General features: G+C 48.9%; 1 pseudogene across 1 annotated transcript; it reads right to left on the minus strand.

The window, feature by feature from the left end:
• Positions 1 to 2,585: 2,585 nt before the first annotated feature.
• Positions 2,586 to 23,588, minus strand: LOC144119583 (uncharacterized; annotated as a pseudogene). Its single transcript, XR_013312396.1, has 12 exons — positions 23,417 to 23,588; positions 20,373 to 20,861; positions 18,025 to 18,831; positions 16,718 to 17,078; positions 16,261 to 16,306; positions 13,944 to 14,063; positions 12,676 to 12,792; positions 10,646 to 10,726; positions 9,973 to 10,053; positions 9,092 to 9,269; positions 4,453 to 4,587; positions 2,586 to 2,902 (listed from the first exon to the last, which is right to left on the minus strand). The product of XR_013312396.1 is annotated as an uncharacterized LOC144119583 (transcript).
• Between the last annotated feature and the right edge of the window lie 454 nt (positions 23,589 to 24,042).

Consider the following 24,042-nt stretch of genomic DNA (forward strand, 5'->3'; position numbering starts at 1 on the left):
CGGACAAAGGGCGCGCGACGGGTCGTACGTTTGGATGGACGACAATGGCTGGCGGAGCGTCGAGAATGCCGAGCTCGCCCCGTGTGTGTGTGTGTACGCGAAGTGGGCACGCAGCGTGTGGTTTGTGCCGCGCCGTTCCGCAGCAGTGCATGATGGGCGAGAGAGACTGTGTGGACCACTCCGAGAAGCAGCGTGCGGGGCTGAAGGGCTTCTCCATATATGGACACGTTTCAGGTGCTCCGACTGGACTCCTCCGGAGCGTATAGTTTTGCTCTTGAATACAAGAGGGCACGTGGTCCCGTTGAATTCGCTCCATCTGGGAGTTCCGCTCTTGTGAAGCTTTTTAGATAAACCAGAGCAAAGAACACAACCAACTAGACAAATGAAGACAAAATCTTGGGAGACCAATTAGCCCAACATCAAGTGTTGCTCCTGTGAAGGCTTTGAATCTTTCGATGCTGTTCAGAACATGCCTTTCCGGGCAACGATGCGCTGTAACTTAAAGTCCACATCAGCGTGCACCTACAAACGAAGAGCGCGGAGTCTGCTGTGTGTTAGGTGCGAAAAGTTAAGGTGCAGACTTGACCTCCACACAACAGTAAAGCACGGCATTCGGCTTTTACTTTTACTGCGGTCGAGGCTCGAGTCTCCCGGCGACAGTAGCGCCATGTATGCGGGCACAGGCCTCTCTTCCGAAAACGTCAACCGTCACTTTTGGCGACGGCTGACGCTTTTAGCATAGAGTAAAAGCTTTTAGCCAATTAGGAAAACAGCCCGCGCCTTTCTCTTAGCTGCCGCCCGCTGAAATCACGCTCAGTCACATGGATCTAATGAAAATCATCTAAGCACGGCCGGCATTGCTGTATATCTGTGCAATCAAGCGAACACAAGCACAGTGAGCGTAATGCCAAAGAATCGTCTAGTACAAAGCTCTGCAGCCTCCTCGTTTCGTTCAAGCCACTCGCTTAAACGACAGAGAACTGACAAGTGACTCGGATATACAGAAAGCTCACGTAAACTCAGTGTGGGTCAGAGTATGGACACGTATGGATTACAAGACACCGTATGTTCCGGCGCCAAGCAGCTCCATTGCCAATGCCCGTGTAGCAAGGGCGTAATACGTTGCGGAACCGACGTGGTTTTCCCGGCCAACGGGATGCCAGAGTTCATGTGCTAAAGACATGAAATAAAACGCGATGTTCACGAGCGCGGCTTTTGCAACTTTGTTGCTGAAAACACACTGGCGTAGCACATGCGTTAACATCTTGCAGATACTCAGGCACGATAACTGGGCACACCACAACCATACAATGAACAGTTTTTAACCTCATGCAGAGGCCTAGCATTGTGCGTTTTGTTCGTTGGCGACACCAAAAATTAATGCGGCTATAGTGGACGGCGTCGACTGCAGCACGATTTTCATTCCCTTTGATGAACCAAAGCAGCTGTCTCCTACGCTCTAAACACGAATACGCCTATATGGGAGTGAAAAGAAATTAAGCTGTCCTCTAGAGCACTCCCTTTTGTAAAAAGAGAGTGCACTAGAGGACAGCTTAATCTCTTTTCACTCCTTTTTGTTTAGGGGGTAGCGGATTGATCCGGGATTAGTCCGTACCAAACAGCCATAGTGGGTGAGGACGCAATGTCCTCCCTGTGCGTTATTACCCCCCGGCTCATTACGGCAGCGCACGCGAACACATTTCAGCAATGACATGCGCCTTGCCGCGAAGGTGACGTCCTTTCAGGGCTGCGTGCGATGGAGACCGCTGCCAAAGACACAATTCATTATATGGAGCTTATTATTATGCGACGTCTCCATAGAATCAGTCACTGTATATCACCGAAGGAGCAACTTCAATAATCCTTTCCCTCCCCGCAATGTCACGACAACATTTGCACAATTCCCACTTCGTGAAATAAGACTTGGGAAAGATTTTGCATCTTTGTGTCACCGCGTCGCGTATTATGCTCTGGCGATCCAAACAGCAGAGGCCTTCGTATCCACTGTGCGTACACACACCGACGCGCCCCTGCAGGAATTCACAGACTGTCAACGAGCGCACATTCACAGCGGGCACTTGGTGAGACAGTGTCACACGTTGATGCAGGCAGAAAGTACACTGTACGATGTGGCCCGAGGCGGTACACGGGAAAAGGAGCGCTCTCCCACTTGGTCACAAGTACACCGCAGGAAGCTTAGCACTGTAGCAGCCATAATGAAAGTGTTTGACGGCCAAGAGCCCACTTTCAAAAAATATGGCGCTGCGGTTCACTGATTCTCTGCACCAGTTTGTCCAAAGGAGTCCCACAATATGATGTCGATTTGCACGGGTCTTCGATGGCTCCACGCATGCGAGGCGAGCGTCAAAGCTGAGTATCTCCCGGCACACACGGGGCGTGAACGAGAAACATATACAAGAGAGCGTTAACACAGAAAATAGTGCAACGATATATATACGCAGTTTAAGAAAAGCGACAGGACACGAAAGACGCACAGCAGTGAGTATACTTTGTTGCGGTTAGCCTGCTTAGTGGATAGAATGCGGTCAGCCACACGCCTCAGTTAGCACAAAATAAATGCTCCGGAACGGACATTACACACAGTACAAGATAACACGCGCAAGAAACTGTGTCACACATGCACATGCAATACAGCGCTGCATGCCACGTACAACGCGGCGGCACAATAAGATGGCAGGCGTCAATCGTCACATTGCGACGCGGACCAGAACTGGATCAGTCACGGCAGCGGGATGCCCTCGATGTGCGTTGCGTTGTCGAGAGTGTACCAGGCCTGGCTTTTGGTGACCGGTTCGCTGCTGAAGAACATCGTGCCCAGGCTGTTCATGGAGGCGACGATGACGAGCACAGCGGTGCACTTGAGAAAGACGCCGTAGGCGACCTGCAAAGCGATTTGTATTGTATTGTATTGTATTGTGTCGTGGTGTGTCGTGTCGTATCGTATCATATCGTATCGTATCGTATTGTATCGTATCGTATTGTATTGTGTCGTGTTGTGTCGTGTGTGTTGTGTTGGGATTTGTGCGCTCGGTTCAAGGCATTCGAGAACCGTATGTATGCAGATGCCGTAACTGCTTCTACTGCAGGGGCGCGCACTCTAAACACAAATACGCCTATATGGGAGTCAAAAGGGAGTAAGCTGTCGTCTAACCCGCTCCCTTTTGGTGGCAGGGTATGCTGCCTAAGTTTCAGGGTAGACTTCGATCACTAAATGTGCGGAATGCTTACTCTTGGCAAAGGAGGTATATTTCCACTACAAAGTATAGTAACCTGATGCAGCTAGCATGAGGACGCTTTTGGACGCGGCGCTGGAGGCCTTGAGGTTAGCAAATAGAGGAGATTCTTCGTCACTCCTAGAACTTCGCATGCTTTTAAGACGGAATTTGTTTCAGATGCCAACCGTAATTAATCCGTAAGGAAGTGCGCTAAAGGACAGATTACTCGCTGTTTACTTTCATGTTTCGACCGTACCAGTCCTGGCTCGAAACGAGAGTGTCTATAGACGGACACATTAACCCAAAAACGAAGCGGCAAATGCCCCTCAAAGGGTGCCCTAGCGTTGGCCGATTGTCAACGTCGTGGTTAATCTCCTTGCATCTGCTAGCACGATATCGCAGGGGGCTGAAAGGTGCGAGGAGATTAACCACGGATTAACCGTGACGTCATGACAATTGGTCGACGCCATTGGTTGGAAGGCTTTCTTTGAGAGGCATCTACCGACCACTTCATTCTTGGGTAGTATCCGACTATAGAACACATTGTTAGGCTTGTTGGTATACATATTTCTTGAACAGAAACAGCGCAGCAGCAACAGGGACAAGAAAGAAGACGGGACAGACGCTGTTGCTGCGCTTTTTTTTTCCATCAAGTATGTACCAACTAGCTCAACGCGGCGTCTCACATATTTGTAATGCTGTTTCTCAGCGCAAAGTGAAGAGACAGGGAGTATAGAGCATAATTGCTCCAGCTGTTAGCGGAGATTGCCCTGGTGCAGCCCCTTCATGCTGCGCTGAGAACAACCTGACTCAAAGCCACAAGCTCCACGTCCAGAATAATCCGTCACTTTCGTCCTACCATACGGATGTCATGTGCAAGAAATAAACAGCATACCCACGCGTAAATTCAGCGCCAAGTTGCATTTCTCTATCCATATATAGTTTCCACCTTGCGTGTTCTGTGCCATGGCATCAAAACTGATTTCCCATCCTCTCCTAAACCGGAGGGCAGCGTCAAACCACTGCGCAATAGGGGGTGTGCAAGTGACGCCACGGGCGCGTACAGCGCGCAGCATTTAGCCGCGTCTCATGTACGCCAAAACGGCGGCCTCTGTGGACTGTGTGCATGCACCCTATACTCAATTTTCGTTTCCTCTGCAACTCGCATCACCTAATTTAAGCGGTGTCGGTGGATCGATGTGAAGCCCCTCCTCACCATCTTGACGCACTTGATGTTCAGGTACTCGCGGATAATGAGCAGCGGCAGCGAGACGGGCAGCATCACGTTGACGGAGGCCGCCAGGCTGACAGGAACCACGTAGAACGCAGCGGAACAGTTTGTTGCCACCGCCTGCAGAGACATCGGCTTCGTTCATGGCGACAGTTTTGATCGCGTAGCAAGCGCTGCTAGATTTGTTGACTGGGTTAATAGAGGCCTCCACATATTTCATTTCTCATTTAATTTATTTACCTTAAGGGCTCCTTTCAGGGTATTACATAAAGGGTGGGGTAATCAAGTTTTGTTACAAATTGTCACGATGATATATGAATTTCAACGTTAGCGTTGAATGATGATGGGCAGTTATTAGCAGTGCCAGAGCGGGAAAGGCCGTTCCAGTCTGACGAGGCTCGTGGAAAGGAGGAGGTGGAGAAGGCTACAGTACGGGCGCGCGGACGAGCAATTTGAATCAATGTCACCGTAGAATATACGACGGTGTAACGACACTATGACAACGGCTATAGCTGCGTCGTTCTCACGACCCAGATCCAGTGTTGCTGCATTGGCCAGTTGGTTCTTCCCCGTTGTCGCCTAAATATTTCCCATTTTTTCCACAAATATATATGTTTTCAAAATATAGTAGCTTTGGAGTGAATACAGCCAAGGTAATAAATATAATGATGAGTAAAATAAGATAAATATTGACACAGTGCATTCCGCATGTTCGCTTATCGCTGACCTGAAGCACGTGCCGCCTCAAAAAGAGGAAGTGGAAGTGACAGCGATCTGGAGCTGTGGTCAAGACGTTCGTCGAAGCCCACCGCTGTGTTTCGTGATCAGTGATCTCCCGCATCCACGCGTGACGATACAAATCCCATTAATAATGAACATCAGGGCTGGATTCTTCTTCATCACATCATCGTCAATCATCGCTTCGTTTTTATTAGCTTTTGCGTTGGGACGGGGACCAACTCGGCAACTTCCATTTCCTTTCTAGCCTCTCCTGTATAGACCCTAGAAATTTTCGGGAATTCCTTTACAACAACATGCGTACATATGAGATTGTGTGACTAAAGAGATGGGAGCGGTTGGAAGCAATTAATAGAAGGATCACTGCCACTATAGCTGGAAGATATCCAAGGACGCAGCACTCGAAGCCTGAATGAATTTGAATGGGCCAGGGCTCTGTATCCAAGGCTAGGCAGCAAATTAAAGGGAGACATAAAGGCAAATTTCTCTCGCGACACTAGTCAGGCCGCCATGATAACAGCATTTTCCCTTCATCTCTGCACATTTTCCCGAGAAAGCACATTTAGAACACCGGTCTTTAGCGAAACCAAAATTTCCCACGTTTTCAATGGGTTATTAAACAAAGTTCCCTTTTTCCCTCAGTGGCTTGAATTTCCCACGATATGAGAAATTTCCCACGATTCGGCAACACTGCCCAGATCGTGTAGTCTAAGGCTCGCAGCACAGCAGGACGGTTAGATTCGTAGACGATAAGCCAGGGTCATTGGACAGCAGCGATCTGCATTGGCCACTGCGTGCACACTTGGTGAAAAGTCTCCAGTCCATATGATTTGCTGTTCACCCGTACTAACGAACAGTTCAGCCCTCAAGCTCTGTAAAGTGACAGCAACCTCCTTCTTCATCTTTCAAGAACCTCTTGGTTCTTAGGGCTTTCGTAAGCGTTCCACTGCATTGCTGAGAAGCAATCATGTGCCCTGAATGCTTTTGATAAACGGTGCTCATGAGGATGGCTGACGTTTGATGGAAATCACAGCGCGGTTTACTGAATACAAACAACCAATCTAGGCAGCGCAGTTTTCGCTCGTCTATGCACTTGAAACGCTCCCAAAACAATTAAGTTTCAGTTACACATTGTGCCAAGGTTCCATGGTGGCCCTTCCGACGGCTGAATTGCGAACGGCGTCAGACAACGGGTCATCCTCCCGGATCTTGCGAGCTCAGCTGTACGCTCGCCGTCAGACAACGGGTCATCCTCCCGGATCTTGCGAGCTCAGCTGTACGCTGAACATCGAATATTTCTACGACCGGATTTTCTGCTTAAAAGTTCCACTGACTCGTTTCATGTGTATATTGGTTTTATACACATGGAGACCTACTTTCGACATAGAGACGTAACTTTTGTGCAAACTAATACCGTTGAGAATCTCAGCGGAGCGCTTCAGGGCACACTTTAAAGTAAAAGCAGACGTGTCCTCATAATGTCAGCAATGAAGCTCATTTTTACAGAAGTGGTCATGTTCAGAATGCATTTTAGAAGCCTCGCAGGAAAACGTCGTCAAAAACGTTAAGAAAAAGACATAATAAGGCATGGCACGGAAAGAACGTCTGCTTGTGTTCACTGATGGTCTGGAACATCACAAATCTGCTCTACCGAATGCGCAGATCGAACATGTAAATAGTCACTGTTGTTCACATCAAACCGCCTGGTCATGCTGACGTGCACCATGTATTTCGCAGTTCAAATACAGGAACTCTTCGTCTGACTGTCCCAAGGGCGGATAGCTGACACTCGTCATTTCTTGAGAACAGAAATGCTAAGAAAGGATAATAAAGAATACAGGCTAAGGACATGTCCTGTCGCATGTCTTCGTTGTACTGTATTTTAGCACTCCGCAATTCATGCAACAGTGAATCAACTAGCCCTACAACGCGTTGTGATAGAACACTCCTCGCCACCAACCCCACCATAACCACCATTGATCCCTGTGCTACTACCAACTACGTGTTGTCGACGTCTTCCTTTATTTAGTTTTTTTCTCTCCGCAGTGCAGTATTACTTTTGAACAGCACCGGTCTAAAATTTCCCAACACTTCTAGGAGGAAGGCAATTTCAAGATGCACACGCTGAGAATGCCAGATGATAACGGACACAGGCGGCAATGAGGGGCCAAATACCCGCCTCCCCACCCAAATGCGCCTACCACTCACCGACTGCTTGTAGTAGCATCTGCCGGAAGAGGGCAGCACATGAAGGCGCATTAGGAAAATTGGGGACAATTGTAGCGCATTAGCAAAAATTGAAGGCAATTGTAACCATCCTAAATTAAATGGGATGCTTCTAACCTGCCTTGCCTTTTCATATGCCCTGCCCCTGCCTTTTCTTTCTTTCCCTGCCCTGCCTTGCCCCGCCTTACCCTGCCCTGCCCTACCCTGCCCTGCCTTGCCCTGCCTTTTCTTTCTTGCCTTGCCCTGCCTTGCCCTGCCTTACCCTGCCCTGCCCTACCCTGCTCTGCCTTGCCCTGCCTTTTCTTTCTTGCCCTGCCCTGTCTGGCCCTGCCTTGCCCTGTCTTGCCCTGCCTTGCCTTGCCTTGTCCTGCCTTGTCCTGCCTTTCCCTATCTTGCCCTGCCCTGCCTCTTCCTTCTTGCCCTGCCCTAGCTGCCTTGCCCTGCGTTGTCTTGCATTGCCTTGCCCTGCCTTGCCCTGCCTTGCCCTGTCTTGCCCTGCCTTGGTTTGCCCGCCTGTCCTCTACGGTTCTCAGAATTCGTTCTACAAAGGGACACTTACTAACCCGCTGGTCTGCGTTAACTATTGACCACGCTCACCACGCGGACGACCACGGGGGCAAGCATCTCGCCGAGGGTGTCGCCGACGACCATCTCGGACAGCAGGGCAGCCAGGCTAGCGAGGATGAACTGGTTCGCCTTGATGGAACGCCGCGTCCAGAAGTGATCGTCCAACTGGTTCAGGAAGGACTGAATCAGGCTGTATTTCTGTCCAGGAAAGGAAGAAAAAAAACAGTCTGAACATGGACAAGCTTCGGCCCGTGCACATGTAACAAATGCAGAGAATTCTCGTTAGTTCGAACCAACGGTTTATTCGAAATGATGCTTCGGTCCGGTCAACATCGTCAATTAAGGAGGCTTCCGTGATTAGAAGTCCGCATAATTTGAACTTCTCAGTCCCATTGAAGTTATAAGGTTGATTTTGTGTTGAACCGATGCATTTCACCTGTGAGCTGACAGTGTACATGCGAATTAAAAACACCGATGACGACTCCGTCCATTATTGTTTCACTAAAAATTTATTATCTGGCTTTTTCTGGTACTGTTGACGTTTGTCCGGCCGCAAAAAGCGCATTTATCTCCGAGAAAATTGGATTTAAGAATCTTGCCGGGATTCAGACTCGTGACGTCCTTGCCGAAAAGGACGGGTCGCAACCTTTTGAAGTGAATGCCGGTGTATACGCCTATAGGGGAGTAAAAAGAGGGTAAGCTGTTCTCTAACGGGAGTGCGTTAAAAGGAAGTGCGATTTCGATTAGAATTGTCTGTGATTAGGACGCTGTACCCTATAGGTATAGCAAGCAACTGCTGTCTGTCCTCACTGCCTCTTACCTTTTTAGCCCGCTCTAGTTACAGCCTACTTGCTGCTTCTGTTAGCACATATGTGCATGTCGTTAGAATAACAGCGTCCGGTCAACACAGTTTTCCTGATTGTAACGCCTGTTTCGTAACTCCAGACAGATGTCTGAATTTCCCCTGTTCCGTCTTGTTGTTGACAAACCGGGACTTTATTTTGTGAGGTCATAAGCGCGCAGTGACTAGTGTTGGGTCCGAAGCGTTCCTCTGTTATGTCGTGTAACTCGTAGAGTCTCTCCACTTTGTTACCTCGACGACCTTGGTGAGGGCCATTACGCAGCCGAGCATGATGATCACGTTCCAGGGCAAGCGGGCGCAGATGGTGTTCCAGGAGAGCATGCGGTGTGACCAGCACTGGTGACAGGTCAGGCCCGGCACCACGCTCATCACTACCACGGACAGGCCAAACAGGGGCCCCTCCAGGTAGCTGCACATCGCATCCACCTGCCCGTTACATACCATCATCTCTCCAACTGCAGCTTCGTGGCTTTGAAATCGAGAGTATATTACGCTATTGAGAGAGAGGAGGGAGGGGGATTTGTTTGGCTGGAAGTAAAATGTGTGGTTATCTCATGCTTTCTAGAATTCTAGAAGCATGATTTGTAGAAGCAATTGAGCGCCCTGAAGTGGGAAGCGCACGAATAATAGCTATAACCAACTATAACCGCGGCTATAATCGGCGTCTGTGGTAACCAGCCAGTAACACCTGAAAAAAGCGCTCGACCAACCTCTGTTTAGAGGCTGCGTGGCAGAGATTCGTAGCCCCGTGATCACATATCCAACATTCTTGGATGAAAATTTGGCTATTGAGAACTTTTAAGGCACTTTTATGGAAATATGGAGGGCAATGGTCAATTATTCCGATGGGCAGCAATATCTTTCATTTAAAGTTTTTCTATCGCTCGCATGCAGCAGTTAATACTGCCATAGAAAACCAATCGGGAACGCTTTTGACGACTGCAAAAACGTTAATAGCACAGAAAAATGCAAGCCTGCTGACGGGAGATCTGCGTATATATCTATAGAATTATATTTAAATCTTTCAATATGTAAAAAAAAGTTGCGTTCACCAACTCGTTCCCGTTCCAAAATGTTGGCTATATGACGTTGGCTCAAAGCACGCGACTCGCCTTTCGGGATGCCCGATGGTGTAAGCCCCGTATGTGAACGGAACTCCGATCAGCCAGTAGATGAGCAGCGTTTCTCTCACCCTGGGAGATACAACAGCACATATTACGCTTTAAAGAGTGACAACGGCGGAAATCGGGCGCATGGTGCGCGGCAGTGAACTGAACTGAACTGAACTTTATTTACCAGAAAGGCTGGTGGGTCACCCGGGCTAAAAGCTGTAATCAAACAGCTTGACGAGGCCCAGGCAACCCTTACAAGGCAGCATAGACGAGACCACTAAATAATAATAACACTAATAAAAATGACGAAAAAAGGTTTACATGAAATATTCAGCTTTACAAAAAATAAGAAACACTTTCAGGTAGTTCGATACAAAAATGTGTACACAAAGACTGCATTTTTTGTTACGTATTGACACAAATCGCATGAATAATGAAAAGGCATCTTCGTGAGCAATGGGAGGGAAGCTGTAAAAGAATAACTAAGAATCACTGTAGCGAAAAAAAAACTAAAAAACCACATTACAAATTGGAAAAAAGCTGTAGCAGCTGAACAGGGGTCAAACATTTGATGTGTTGATATTTGTTTAATACGGACGGAAGATTGTGACGTAAAGACTGGAGCTTGTAATCAGTGCGGAAAAAGGGTACGAGCCGTGTGTGTGAAACTAACGTTTGTCTCTTCATGGTGCGCAGGCGTGCCCGAGCACAGTTGGACATATCTTCGTGCGTCTGCTCTTCGATTTCTTCGTCGCTGCACGTAAGTGAAAACAGAAAAAGAGAGGAAAAGTTGATAACGGAGGGTTCCAAGCATTAAAGGCGCTCTAAAGTCGCGCCTTATCGGCAAGCCGATTTTATTGGGGTGAAAATTCGCGTTTACAAGGGCCGGCCATCGCGTAACATAATATGCAATGAGTACGTTCGGTGCGTTAACCAATCCCTTCTGTCCTTTCCAGCGTTGTTCAGAAAGGACAGCGGAAACATTTTTTTTCCCAGCCTACTATGCCAGCTTTGATCTTTCTGTTGCCACCTGTTGGAATACAAGATCATTTCACTTCATAACACAGAAAAAATTGAGATCACTGCGACACCCGCATTGGCGAAATGCGCAATCATTGACCAGGATTCGCACCTTCGTTATTGCGGCCACAACGCAAGGTTCTAACCGCTATACGATCACGGCTGCTCGGGAGGGATGGACGGTACCGGGTCGCGTGCTTATCTGACTGAGATAATTGACGTCAAATCAACCAATTGCCTCCATTAATCAAGTTCCATCATTGCCCATTTTCAGTTTTCAAACTTGGCGCCACGCTTCGCACCGTCCACACTCCCGGTGTTTTCAAATTTGGCGCCATTTTTGCTCAGGCCCCGCCCAATTTTTGGACATTTCTTGCTCTAATTAACTAACTAATTATCCCACATGCACCTGATGGTCTACCCTGCGAGATTTTTTTTATGCTCTATCTAATGCAACCATTCTTTTTCTGATAACTCAATTCGGTCGAACGTTATCGTGATGACAAGCTCGTGACGACACGAAACCGCAAACGCAGCCATACAATGCTTACGCATTAAAAAAATCCATAAGGCTGCTTTCACTTGTTTGTCAAAAAGACGCACTGAATGAGTCTGGTTGACTTGCCGTCGCATGTACAAAGGTGAGCGACGGGTGACTGATAGCACGACATTAGGACATTGTGCAGCGACAAATAAATATCTCATTTCAATCACCTTACAAGTGAACAAAGAACCTCAATAATGCATCTATATAGCCTAGCTAGCAATGACTCGTGAACCCGCGATTAAAGAGAAAAGATTAGAGAAACTCGCCAGCAGAAACCCCTCACAGTGCAATTGCAAATAGGGAAAAAATTTTCCCAACAGCATGTTTATTTATGCAATAAAAATTATCGCCTAAATTGTCAACTGCTTCAACAAGACAACATTTTGGACATGAAATGGTTAAAGCACTGAGGCACTAGAGTCAAGATTTCTTATATACTGTTCGAGAAACACGACAATGGTCGTGGTCAATCGCCATGAGCTGCTAACCACCTGCGCGTTGCCACGCTAGCACGAGTAAGGTAGGAGACTGCGACGTCATGACAGTAAGTAGATCGACCAAATCGGTTGCAATGGCCATCTGGCATCACTTTCTTGAGTTGTATTCCACAGTATAGTATCGTGGCTATCGTTTAAGCAGACCCTTGCAACGTTTCTTATATACTGTTCGAGAAACACGACAATCTCATGGCCGTAAACGCATGAAGAAATCAGCGACAAAAATCCGCCTTTTTCACAAGATGTGGCGCCCTCTAGGGAGTGGCGAAAATTCGTCTACTACTGATTGAAAACAAACGCACGTGAGTGACGCAGGCGCGATCTGGTTCCACGAGGAACTAGCTGCGCCTGCGAAGTGGAAAGTGTGTGCTTGACAGCTGTCGCCATCTGCCGCATGCTCTTGTCACTAACACGAACTGCGCATGCGCAGTATGAGCGGTTTTCATTTTCAACCAGTGGAGCTGGAGAAGAAGAGCGCATGCTCAGAGCGTCCTTGTCTGGATTTTGAAACACTGCTCAAAAGTAGTGAGCGTTTATATATATATATATATATATATATATATATATATATATATATATATATATATATATATATATATATATATATATATATATATATATGTCATCACTGTTCCTCACCAGCTGACCAGGTGGGAGCAGTAGACGTAAACCCAGATGATGAGGCAGCACGCAAGGGACGCAGGAAACGCCACCGTCAACCAGATCCACCAGTTCACCGGGCACTTGCCTGTGGCGCTGTGACCAAAAAAAAGATGACGTCAACAGTTCTGGCACAACCGTTTGGGAGAAGCATTGACAAGTTGCGGCTAAGAGTACCCGTCTGCTCGAGTATTTTTCCACTGGGTGTAGAAAGAAGACTCCACAGTGCTCTGCGAAACTTCTGAAGCCACTTAAACCGGCAGTCATCAAACTTAATGGCTGCGCAAAAGTTCTCAAACCACTTAAACCGACATAGCCATCAAACTTAATGGCGGCGCTTCCGATGCGAACTTAATGGTGGCGCTTCCGATGCGGTCGCACTGCTGCGCGCGCATCGGCAATTGTTCCGTTCATACCTGAAATGCCTCCATGAACTTTTGAAGCGTTCTAAAACTACCTGGCAGAAGCTACCTCCAGGACATGCCCGCCAGAACTTCAAAGCACAATGCAGCCTACAGACAAGTACACTTAACTATGGGCCGTCCAGCAGGCCCGGAGTGCGCTCGGAAAGCACAAGCCTCACGACCCACCACTAACGGGCCGAACTGGGGTAGTGCAGAGTAGGCCATAACCCCGAGTCGACGATTGGCCAACGTCACGACGCGTTAAACCGTCGGTTGCCGGCATTTTTATAAAGTTATTCCTATCCTATCCTACCTGGCAGAAAAATAGCGCAGCAAAATGAGCCTTTTACACAGCACAAATAAGTTGTCAAGTGTCTGTGCACATTCATCCTATTTTAAGTTCACGACGCATGAAGTTACGGGAGGCTATGGGATTTACAACACGGGAATGAATCCCATGCATAATGCATAGTTGTTTATTATTATTAATTGGTTTTTGAGGGAAAGAAAATGGCGCAGTATCTGTTTCATATATCGGCGGACACCTGAACCGCGCCGTAAGGGAAGGGATAAGGGAGGGAGTGAAAGAAGTAAGGAAGAAGGAGGTGCCGTAGTGGAGGGCTCCGGAATAATTTCGACCACCTGCAGGGGATCTTTAACGTGCACTGACATCGCACAGCACACGGGCGCCTTAGCGTTTTTCCTCCATAAAAACGCAGCCGCCGCGGTCGGGTTCGAACCCGAGAACTCCGGATCAGTAGTCGAGCGCCCTAACCACTGAGCCACCGCGGCGGGTATGCATATATCTGCGCCTGAGAGGCTCCAAAGGGAGAAAGCACGCACCAGCCGAGGCTGAGGAGCACCGCTTGGCGCGTGGGCACGGTGTTGAGGCTCATCATGTTCCCGAAGATGGCGGTGTAGGCGGTGCCCGCGATGAGCGCAGGCCGCACCATCATCATCAGCCTGCGTGCACGGAGGCAAGAAGTGATGCGGTGGCAGCAACATCGCTAGCACACAAAGGCTTTATTTCTTAGATTCCGAGCGCTCAGGTAAGATATGATGACGTACGATGCATATCAGCACACGTGATAAGGGCTGTAAAGTCGCAATATTAGCACAAATTACTGGCGGTCAGAATTTGTATATCTCACCACGCGGCGCTGTTGTTTGCAGACCTGCCTATCGGGCCGTTTCCATATTTCCAGCATAGGGAGGACGGCAGGGAGTAAGCTTTATCAAGCGTGCCATCGCCCGAGCGTCGAAGGGCCGACCCTACGTGACTGTGCATGCGGCATTTATTTCAGCTCGGTTATCATGAGCAACTATGGCTTCTTTCTAATTACTGTTGTTTTTTTTTATGTCCCTGACGGTTTGTCAAAAGGAACTCGCGGGAACAATAGATGACAGCCCTGCTTTTATCCAGTATTACGCAAGCTCGAAAAACAGAGCTTATTTTCCAGACGCAACTAATTCACACAAATCACTTTGTTGGGAAAGTGTAGTAGCAATATTAACAGGAGCACTATCCCATCAATTCAGGAACACAAGTAAGGAGGATAGCCAGCCCGCTGTCATGATGCGAGAGCAAACACGTCGTTGCGCTAATGGCGTGCATAGGCCCCGCCGACCCTCAACGCTTTGAAGGCGCTCAGGGATGAAGTCAGTCTGCTTGCAAGGTCAGGAAGAGCCTGGAGCCTGCTCCATTCCTCTTGAACCGCCGCCCAAAGGATATCTGGCGATGATTCGTGCAGCTGCCTTTTAGCTAGTCGCTTTTTCATTAACCCCCATATATTTTCAATTATATTCAAATCTGCTCCCTTGGGCGGCCATGACAGCTCCTGGATGCTGAGCTGTTCAAGCAGTTACCAAGCGCAGCGCGGCTGAGGCTGCTCGCAAAAATACCTGCCAAACAAGCAAAAAAAAAAAACAACTATCCTATTCTTCAACAGTTGCCTGCGGAAGCAATGCTGCGTTAAAAAAAAGAGAGAGGGCGAGGCAGAAAAATAAATTTTGCTGGGCCGTGACAGTGCGCTGAACCCCCGGCACTCTCGTTATCAGCGTCTTCGTCGCCCGCAGCGCAACGCGTTGTCATTCCGGCGCTCCGGTGTTCCGTCACGTGTGCTAATCTTTTTTGCTCGCGACTGTACAAGAAGAGATGGCCTGTGCACACATTGACCAGAAAAGCACGGCTAGTCATCATGATATAGCGACAAAAAAACATCGGTTGAATGATATCGAGCAGAGCTTCGAAGGAAAAAAATGCGTTGGTAATAGCTGTCAAGCAATTTTTAAAGGAATTTTAAAAGTTTCTGAGAAAGCTGTACAGCTTTCCTTTGTAGCTGCTCTTGGGTCGATGCCTGTGAGTAATTACTGCCTTATTACTGACCTGTGCCTTGTTCGGCAGGTGCAAATATAGTGGACTCTCGTTAACTCGAACAGCCGGTTTATTCGAACTGAATGTTTGGTCCAGTCAACATCAAGTGTATTAAAAAATTGCAGAGCTAATTGCTAATGTCAATCAGTAAAAGCTGGTCGACATTAGCGCTGACACAAGCATATTTAGACATTTTATGCGCGCAACGAGTGAACCTGACACAGAGATAGGTATCTGGCTTTACTTTTCTGTTTCCAGCGTGTTTATAGCTACATCGCTTTGGCCTATTTCGGGCTCGTTTAGGTACTTTGCTTAAGCTCTGTTTCGAGCACGTTTGGCTACAGCGCTTCGCCCCTTTATGAGCCTTAACATCACACATACAATCTCGACATTGCATAACTATTGATCTGCATTTACGCAACGCATCATCAAAGCTTTAGGGTCGCTGAAATGCGCGTAAATTACATCGCTATCGGCTACCAACGCTTTTGATCAGCTTCGTCCCCGAACTTGACCGCGGTGGCTGCGTTCCGGTGACAGCGAAAAGCAAAAGACGCCTGCGTAACGTGTTACGCCTAACGTAACGCTTAATGCGCTACTGCTGCCGTTGTATCCCCTTAATGGTTCACGCAAAGCTATTGCAGCTCTCGCTGCAAAAAACTCTCGTTAGTTGTGGACTCCGAATAATTCGTTCCTTTCGTGCTCGAGTCATAAAGTGTCGACTATTTGCAACCACCCGTCCTGTGAACATAATTTGCGAACAGGCTCGCGGCGCATATTACTTACGCTCTCAGGCGTATGCACGATGAGACTTGCTCGTCACCGCTGTCGACTGAAACAGGCAACGTAATCGCTCGTTACTCCCGGAAATAACACGTAAACAAAAGGAAACAAACTGCTGCGCTCGTAACGTGACCCCTCGTTCATAACAAAGAAACAAACGCACGAAAGACAACTCAACGCACCGTGTTTAATACGATAATACCGCATTAACGGCGTTCAGCGATTTTTATGAGTCTCCGCCGACATCGGCGAACACCCTAACAATGTCAGGCGCATCATCAAGACATCGTGTTGAGACATTGAGGCCCATCTTCACCAAGGCTCGTATTGAGACGCACCATCTTCCTTTAGCGACTGCCTGTCGGATCGGACCGGCGTGCGTCAACAGGTTACAAGCCGAAGTAGGCTTAGCGAAGGTCGTATAGCGCGGGAATTACAAAATGCTCCAGCGCGTCCTCACGGAAGCTCGAAGGCATGTCGGCGACAGGGTAGGGCTGCGATGCGATGACGATGCGGCGAGCGCTGGCGCCGTTCTCTGCACGGACCATCATTCTACGCCTGACAGCGTCGCCCATGATGGGCCGACAAAGCGGGTGCAGAAGGCCGCCCGCCACCGCCTCGATGTCGTTGTCCAGTGACGCCAGCGACCAGCGCCGCCCCACGCTCTCGCGGCGGCTGTGCGCACTAGGCAGGAGCGACGTGGAACTACGGCCCGCCTTGAGCACGCCGCGCACTTCGGGTCGCAGCTGCGCTTGCGGGGCGGCCTTGGCGTACAGCTGGCTCACCTCGGTGAATGTCTGCACGTGCATGCGCTGGAGCGCCTGCCCAAGAATCGGAAGCAGGGTTAGTGAACGGAACATGTCCAACATTATTGGACAAAATTTTTGAATATTGCAAGAATGGAAGACACTGTTACGGAAATATTGAATGTAATGGTACGTTCTTCCGATGTATAGCAAAATCATTCTTTTAATGTTCTTTTCATCGCTTGCATCGAGCAGTTAAAACTCCCATAGAAAGCCAACGGGGAACCCTTTTGACGATTGCAAAAACGTTAATAGAAAAAAAAAAATACTAGCCTGGCAACGGGAGACCTGCGGATACGTTGATTGTTATAGTAATAAACGAAAAAAAATGCGTTCATAAACTCTTACCCATTCAAAAAAGGCTTTTGTTCAGAACTGTTGAGTATCGGTATAAACGCGGTAATAGACGGCGTGTAGTACATGCACCAGTAACTTTATATCAGTAATTATTAACATCGGAGGGAAATTATGATAGTTAAGATTCACCAAGAGTGTATGTATGGCTAGGTATACGAAGGCTACGAAGAAGTTATAAGAAGGGGCCCCGTTTCGGGCCACAAAGGTATGGGCGAACTGCAAGTATTTCCCATTTTTCTCGGGTCGCCCACCTAACGAATCCAGCTGCGAGGCTGTGCAAAGATCGTGTTACCTGCAATTTCCATTTGTTCAAGACCTACTCGGCAAGTTGCTCGAGGTACGCATGCTAGAACAAGATATTTTCATGCCTAAAGTCCATAATAGACTGATGCCAAATAAGTGAGGCGCTTTATATATACGAGAGGACCCCGTGTTTCACAGTCAGAGTATATTTGACCCGCATACAAACCTAGTAAACAAGAGTTTCAGCATTTGATACCAGAGGAATGAGTACGCGACAATGTCAAAACTATGGCGCGCTTCAGCCGTTTCTTTCCAATGCCCAGCCCACAGAGAGGGCCAGTGCCCGAAGGGACCCCAATACCTGCAGCAGATTCCGTCCATAAGACTGCGCCTGGAACTCAGAGTCGTAAAAGTTCACCACGCTCTTGTCAGCAACCGAAGAGGGCTCCTCGGGCGACAGCGTCTCGTTGAGGCGCAGAAGCCGGCAGCTCGAACCGCTCATCAATTGCGACGCCCATGCCGTGTAGCTGTCCACGCTTCGTTCGCCGCCCTGCGCGTTTGGCGCCGAGCTCCACAAGTCGGCGACGCCCACCGGCGTCGAGGACGACGTCTGAGAGGACGGCATGAACGGAGACGTCGACGGTGACGCCGGAGACGCCGGCGTCATCGACGACGGGCTCGAACTCTGCAGAAGTTCGAGCGTATCGTCGCCCGGTTCGAGAATTTCCTCGACGCGCTTTCCGCCGTCTTCTTTAACGGCCGCTTTTTTCGCGGCGTCAGGTTTCTCCTCCGCAACCTTGGCTGACGGTAGCATAGCAGGCTCGACGACCTTCGGTTTCGTCACCGCTTCACTGGGCGGCTTAAGAGGCTGTTGTTCCTTCGGTTCCTTCTTACTGACGCTCGCGGTTTTGGTGGCCGGTATCGCGGTAGCCCTTGCTGGAGAAAATAAGGCTCTCGCAGACGTCACCGTCGGGCTGCCTTTCCCGCGCTCCGTGGAAGGGATCGGCTCCGCGTCTTTGCCCTTCGCGCTGTTTTTCAGTATGGACGAGGGCTGTTTCTTCTGCGATGCGAACGAATTTATAGTGCGCCCGGGAAGCCTGCACGCCCACACCCCGGCGTCCGAGGTCCTGTCAAACGGGTCGAACGACGTCTTCCGTGGCCTTCGCACCTGCGCCCCAAAGTTTGTCGTTGTGCGTGAAAAGTTATCCCCTTACAAAATGTCGTTATACAGTCTATAGACTGTCCATACACTTCTGTCTATAAAGTCTATAGCCTCTCCATAGACAACCCCTAGAGAACAATCTACAGGCAATACAAATCATATAGACAGCCTATAGAAAATCTATAGATTTATGGCCATGCACTTATAATAGATTTTTATCTATACAGAGTCTATAGACTATGAATAGACAAAAATAAATATCTATACGAAGCCAATAGAGTCTATAAGAAGTCTATAGACTGTCTATAGACCATTTTTGCGTGGGTCGTGCTATACACATTTAGCGATAACGAAGTTTATCCCATTTTTTCCGAGGATAAGCTGTTTGAAAACGACCATGGACTGAGTTGCAGGAAAACGCGCTAACAATCGCAGCAGATATCGAGAGAAAACCAGAAACAGTAACTATACAGGGTCGATGGAAAGAAACGCGAACAGAGCGGAGCTTAGACGCTCCGCTGTTCGCATTTGTTTTCATCACGCTTTTACTTCAGTGGTATATAGCAAAAAGACGTTAGACTCGTCCGTGATGCATTCTAGGACGACTCTAACGTCTTCTTCTTACCACCCAGGTAAAAGCGCGATCAAAGGAAATTCGAATAGCAGAGCGCGTAGGCACCGCGTTGTTCGCGTTTCTTTCATTCGCAGTAGTATACATATACGGCACCTATTCTACTTTCACAGGTCACTTCGCGTATGACCGCAGTACATGGCGATACCTGCCCTGATACTTTATACGGAGTGCATTAGGCGCCGACAACATAAGGACAGTTTTTCTCTCTCTGAAGTATAATAGAAAACACACATTGCAACAGCTATAGAAGTTCCACTTGAAGGCTCAGCAATGGTTCTGGTCGCTACCAAAGTGGGTAGGATTGTTTTGAAATGCACTGCACCGGACGCCAAGCAACTAGGTGACCTGACGGGATAGTTATCTGCTTGCCTCACACTGTGTAGCATCCCGTGGGGCGCACGAAAAATAGCCGAGAAGCCGGCACACGTAAGATACTTCCAAGATCACACACAAGTCTGCTTAAGAGCGGAAATGAGAAAGCCTTTCCCTTAACCCCCTCTCTCTCCCTTCCTTCTTCATTTCCCACTAACTTGACGAGACTCGAACCCACGACCTTTGCCGGACACGAACCCACGACCTTTTGCGGGACTCGAACCCCTGATCTTTTTTTGCTTTCGCTATCATCATCATTACTGTCATCATCGCTATCACCGACTATCGCTATTTATATCACCATCAGCGCTATCGTCACCACCGCTATCACCAGCTATCACTATCGCTAATTATAATCATTACTATCATCATCGTCGTCGTTATCGCCAATTATCACTATATCACTATCAGAATTGGTGAACGAGGGCACCACTGACGTCACAGGGGACGAACTTCCGGCGACACAATTTGCGGTCACTTCCGGCGTCAACATAGCCACCTAATGCTTTCGCATTAATAAAAAAGAAAAAAAAAGGCGCACCTGCCGCACCGCCTCCAGGGATCGCTCCTTGTGCCACTCGGGGTGCATCTTGTACTGGCGCACGAGCGAGCTGTTGCGGGACACCTCGCTGGGCATCGTCGTGTCGCTGACCATGGACACGCTGCGAGCCCGCTTGGCGGCGCCACCGGCGGCGTGCTGCCGCTGCCTGCGCTGGCGCCGCACCTCCTCGATGAAGTTCTGTGACGAGCTGCTGGTCGGCGCGCGGATGCCGCTCCGCTGGTCGGCGGTGGTGATCTCCTTCTGGACGGTGGTGATGAAGCGCTCGATGAGCACCGTGCTGAAGATCACGATGAACGAGCTGGGCAGGAAGAGGCTCAGCACGAGCACCATCAGCTGCACGCTCAGGAAGAGCGGCTGGATGCGCAGCGCGTACCGCTGCAGCGCGTACAGGCACATCCTGGAGAACAGGGTCGTCTCGTCCCCCACGTTGGCGATGGCGAAGAGCAGCGACGCGGCCAGCACGCGAGGCTGCGCCGCCAGGAAGGAGGCGTGCAGTCGCGCATGCGTAGTAAGGGGTGGATGCAATTACTCTCTTACAACAAATCTACTCCACCTTGGGGGATTCCCTCAAACATTTGGCCAACACTGTTCCCACTTCGAGTTATTGATCAATTCGCTCTCGCCCTACCATAAGCTTGCCGTCCCGGCTAGCTCAGTTGGTAGAGCGACTGCTCCGGTGAAGCGCTGGTCCCGGGTTCGAACCCTGGATCAGGACGAATTTTTCTATAACTGCGAAGTTTCTGAGAAAGCTGTATTGCTTTCCTTTGTAGCCGTATGGCTGCGCTTTGGTGGATGCCAATGAGTAATTTACTCCCTATTACAACATTACTCCACCTTGGGGGCTAATAATAATAATTGGTTGTTTGGGGAAAGCAAATGGCGCAGTATCTGTCTCGTATATTGGTGGACACCTGAACCGCGCCGTAAGGGAAGGGATAAAGGAGGGAGTGAAAAAAGAAAGGAAGAAAGAGGTGCCGTAGTGGAAGGCTCCGGAATAATTTCAACCACCTGGGGATCTTTAACGTGCGCTGACATCGCACAGCACACGGGCGCCTTAGCATTTTGCCTCCATAAAAACGCAGCCGCCGCGGTCGGGTTCGAACCCGGGAACTCCGGATCAGTAGTCGAGCGCCCTAACCACTGAGCCACCGCGGCGGGTCCACCTTGGGGGCTTCCCCTAAACATTCGATCAACCCTATTCCCACTTCTAGCTATTGATAAATTCGCTCTCGCCCTATCATAAGCTTGCCGTCCCGGCTAGCTCAGTTGGCAGAGCGACTGCTTCGGTGAAGTGGTGGTCCCGGGTTCGAACCCCGGACCAGGATGAATTTGACTACGAAGTTTTTGAGAAAGCTGTATAGCTTTCCTTTGTAGCCGTATGGCTGCGCGATGCAAATGAGCAATTACTCCCTTATTACAAATCTATTCCACCTTTGGGGATGTCCCTAAACATTTGACCAGTCACACACATTTCAGCCGCAGGGAAACCAACTGGCCGTCCTAGTGGTTTGAGCATTGCACGCACTGGGTAAGGGATTGAGTCGTGCTGGTGTTTCCAGGCATTCATCGTTAAATACAATCTTTCCACCGGGCTTCTACTCGGCTTCCCCTGTGATGAAATTCTCGGGGAAAGTGTCTCTAGAGGTTCCGTGATTAGTTCCGCTTTCAAACAACTTAAATCCGCGTCGTGAGGTAAATCCGTTATGTGAACCATATTTTTCGTCCCACCAGGGAGCGAAAAAAGAACGGGTGTGCGAGATATGCTGTATGGCAACTGTAGGTCGAAACAGGGTTAACTCGTGCGCTCTAACCAGCCTGTCTGAACAGACGTACAGGTTCAATGCTGCTGTAAACGATCCTTCGTCAGAAGAGAAAACTTCAGAGTAAACTCCAGGGAAGTGTTATGATTCCGCGTTTCACTGAACAAAATAAAACGGCCATATTCTCTCCACAGGCCGAGTAAAGTCCACGAAAAAAAAAAGAAGTCATTTGCGACCAACTGTCCTGCGCTATCAGCGGCCACGAAACCTCATTTTCTAATTTTGGCGCCCCTTTTATAGACAAAAGGCGAAGAAAAGAATGAAAGAAAAGATGAGGTGCCCTAGCATAGCCATGACAGGCTTAAAACAATGAACAGGGGCGAAAAAAGGAAGCCCGTTTCAAATCAAATGACAATTAGAAAATAAAATAGACATGATATACCTTGAGTGGAAGCACAAAGCGAGATCAGAGAGACGCGCACAATACGTTGTCTGATGCGAAAAAATGAATGTCAGGAGGCAGGTGCCATGCGAACAAGAAACGCGGTAAGCCAGTACACGCAGACTCTGCGAACTGTATCAGTACTCCACTCGTGCACTCGAATGCGTTGGTCGCGACAGCTCGACTTTCACAGGAACACACGCACAAAGCGCATAAAATATTTGCGTGGTTGTAAGCTTTGTGCTCCGCGGCGGAGTGCCGCCCGTGCAAGAATCAGTAGAACGGACGAATTGGAATTCTTGTAGACGGGGCGTGTTATATATATCGGCGTCGCTTTTCAGAAAAATGCAAACGCAAGTCGGAAGAGGGCAATTTCGTCTGCAGTTTTTGTGGAACGAAATAGAGTGACAAGAGTAGGGAGTAATTTTAACTCGTTAGTCTTAGAAATCTGGCGCTGACATGAGGACGCATTCGTTGACATGGCGTTTACATGAGGACGACAAGAAATCTTGTCTTCGTCTCGCAACTCCATGCAGTCCCCTGAACGCTGTGTCGACAAGAGGGCTTGCCTTCGTTTGGCCTCGGCGAAGAGAGATCCTCTCGTCGAAACGTCGGTCAGTAGACTGCACGCTTACTCCCAACCTTTGTTTAAGTTTTCCCTGCCAGCATTTGTAACTTTCCTGCTCTCTGAGACCTGCCATGAATCCCATAGCCTTTGTTGCATCGCTTAAAGCCACCAGACCTCTGGAAACCAACACGCAGGACAAATCAACCCCGCTTTGGTTTGAGAGCGAGGGCCGTGCATGTATATACACTCACACCGAGGAACTCGGCGGCCACTTCGTCGGCGGTGAAGGCGCCGGCCAGTGGCAGGATGACGATGGGCAGCATGGCAGCGACCGCTGGCGGCAGCAGCCGCCCCGTGAGGCCCATCACAGTCACCATGACGCAGTAGATGGAGATGCCCGCCTGCATCCAGAGAGGACGACGCATCGATCGAGCTTCCCTGTACGGCTGCCTCGCTGATTAAAAGCAAGCCAGATTATGATGAATTCGCAATTGAGCTTAACATATATTTTCCCAGAGGATTTCAAGATTACATTAATTATGAACCCTACAAGGTATTGCATTTCAATATGAATGCAGCTACGAGAAGCATGTTTAAAGCATCTAAGACAGATGCCCGACCGCGTTGCGTGCCGTATACGATATATCGGACTAAGTTACGGAGAAAACTGCGTTGCAGCGTTTTGTAAATTGAACCGCCTCAACGACAATGTGAGGTCGACACGTATCTGGAGAGGCGAGGGGGTCTGCTCCCCCTCGGTGTCAAAATTCCCTCTCTCATATAATGAAATAAATTACCATGCCGAACCCGCAAAAAAAAAATAAAAACAGTGATTCACTCCCGCTGAATCTGTTTGATGTCCAGCAGAAAATACTGAAT

The sequence above is a fragment of the Amblyomma americanum genome, chromosome 2, assembly GCF_052857255.1.
Source record: "Amblyomma americanum isolate KBUSLIRL-KWMA chromosome 2, ASM5285725v1, whole genome shotgun sequence".
Classification (NCBI taxonomy): Eukaryota; Metazoa; Arthropoda; class Arachnida; order Ixodida; family Ixodidae; genus Amblyomma; species Amblyomma americanum.